This window comes from Lutjanus erythropterus, chromosome 3 (assembly GCF_056507025.1).
Source record: "Lutjanus erythropterus isolate fLutEry1 chromosome 3, fLutEry1.hap2, whole genome shotgun sequence".
NCBI classification, from domain to species: Eukaryota; Metazoa; Chordata; class Actinopteri; order Lutjaniformes; family Lutjanidae; genus Lutjanus; species Lutjanus erythropterus.
In genome coordinates, this window is record NC_139319.1 from 42,010,827 (window position 1) to 42,013,405 (window position 2,579).

The following is a 2,579-nucleotide window of genomic DNA, read 5'->3' on the forward strand; positions in this document are numbered from 1 at the left end:
TCTAGCATAGGCTCTGTGATGCCATCAGTGTTAGGTGATAACCCTACCAACATGTTATTATCATACCTCAACAGCTTTTCAGGGGATAACTTTTGAAGGGAAGGTGGTAGAGACTTGAAACCAAGCTCTGCACCCACATTTATGAACATTCCGGATCCAACGGTACCACCATCGAGTCTCTACGAGGTCGGGAAGTGGGTCACCCAGAACCTTGAGAACTCTGGTGCATACCTTGACAGGTTTTCGGGGGATAACTTTTCAAGGGATGGTGGTAGAGACTTGAAACCAAGCTCTGCACCCCCATTTGTGGACATTCCGGTTCCAATGGTACCACCATCGAGTCTCTACGAGGTCGGGAAGTGGGCCAACCAGAACCTGGAGGACTCTGGTGCATACCTCGATGGGTTTTTGTGGATTAACTTTTGAAGGGAAAGTGATACAGACTTTAAACCAGGCTCTGGACCCCCATTTTCGGACATTCCGGATCCAAAGGTACCACAATCGAGTCTCTACAGGCTCTGCACCCCATAATTTGTCTGCACACACACACACACACACACACACACACACACACACACACAGAAGTGAACACATCAAAATGTTAGGTGGCTGTGATGTCATCAAAGGGAATGTGATGACGTCACAGATCCTGTGCTTTGATCTAGCATAGGCTCTGTGATGCCATCATTGTTAGGTGATAACCCTACCAACATGTCATTATCATACCTCAACAGGTTTTCAGGGGATAACTTTTGAAGGGAAGGTGGTAGAGACTTGAAACCAAGCTCTGCACCCACATTTGCGGACATTCCGGATCCAACGGTACCACCATCGAGTCTCTACGAGGTCGGGAAGTGGGTCAACCAGAACCTTGAGAACTCTGGTGCATACCTTGACAGGTTTTCGGGGGATAACTTTTCAAGGGATGGTGGTAGAGACTTGAAACCAAGCTCTGCACCCCCATTTGCGGACATTCCGGTTCCAATGGTACCACCATCGAGTCTCTACGAGGTTGGGAAGTGGGCCAACCAGAACCTGGAGGACTCTGGTGCATACCTCGATGGGTTTTTGTGGATTAACTTTTGAAGGGAAAGTGATACAGACTTTAAACCAGGCTCTGGACCCCCATTTTCGGACATTCCGGATCCAAAGGTACCACAATCGAGTCTCTACAGGCTCTGCACCCCATAATTTGTCTGCACACACACACACACACACACACACACACACACAGAAGTGAACACATCAAAATGTTAGGTGGCTGTGATGTCATCAAAGGGAATGTGATGACGTCATAGATCCTGTGCTTTGATCTAGCATAGGCTCTGTAATGCCATCAGTGTTAGGTGATAACCCTACCAACATGTCATTATCATACCTCAACAGGTTTTCAGGGGATAACTTTTGAAGGGAAGGTGGTAGAGACTTGAAACCAAGCTCTGCACCCACATTTCTGGGACCGCTATGGGCTTTCACCAGAGTTTCCTCTGGCTTCGTCCTGCCCAGGCATAGTTCACCATCTTTCGGGTCCTATCGTACGCGCTCGCGCTCCACCTCCCCAACGGCGCGGGCGAGATGGGCTGGTGGTGAGCCCTCATTCCATACACCACATTTCCCACGTCCACCCATCAGATGGGGATTCGGTGCTGGGTTCTTCCCTCTTTGCTCGCCGCTACTGAGGGAATCCTGGTTAGTTTCTTTCCCTCCGCTTAGTAATGTGCTTAAATTCAACGGGTTGTCTCGTCTGATCTGAGGTCGTAGACGAATGAAGGTTTTTCTGTCCAAAACCGTGGCGTGGCCCTCCCACCCCCTAGAGGGAGGGGAAGGGGCTCACGTGCTCTGGGATGCCGGGGGATAACCCTTCTGGAGACGGAGTGCGCCGCGTCAAGCCAGTGGGTTCCCCCTGCGCCACGACCGCCCAAACACCGAGGGCATTCCCCGAACCTCGGACCCCCACTGGAGCGTTCTTGTCGGAACCAGGTCGCACATGTAACGCGGGCAGCGCGGACAGACAGGGTCTGTCCACCGGCAGCCGTGCCCGACTCATGCGGGGTCCAACGGGGCGCCCCTTCCCTGTGGTTGGTCCCCGGAAGAAGGAAGGAGAGAGGAACGGGAGCACTGGAGCCAACGGGTAGACGGAAGGGCGGGGGGCCGGACAGGCCACGCTGCAACTGCAACCGGGGGGCGAGACTCCCCAGCCATCTGCGCTTAGGTGGACGAAGGCAACGGATGCCTGCGACGGCCCCAGCCACGGAAGGCGCGGGAGGAGCGCCTTTCCGATTGATGTCAAAGTGACCCTCAGACAGGCGTAGCCCCGGGAGGAGTGTCGATGATCAATGTGTCCTGCAATTCACATTAGTTGTCGCAGTTCTTGATGCGTTCTTCATCGACGCATGAGCCGAGTGATCCACCACTAAGAGTTGTCAAGTTTTTTTTTTTTTTTTTGGTTTGTTTTTTTTTAAGGCTGCAGTTCGGAGATGACAGGGTTTTCGACAAGGGTTCGACAGGTAACTCCTGGGTGCTCCATCCCGCTAAGCCACCCGCTGGGAGCGGCGGGGGGGACAGACCAGGATAAGAGA

The 2,579-nt window shown here is 52.8% G+C and overlaps 1 pseudogene; it reads right to left on the reverse strand.

Annotated features, from left to right (window-relative positions):
* Positions 1-2,292: 2,292 nt before the first annotated feature.
* Positions 2,293-2,422, reverse strand: LOC146330748 (5.8S ribosomal RNA; annotated as a pseudogene).
* Positions 2,423-2,579: the final 157 nt, after the last annotated feature.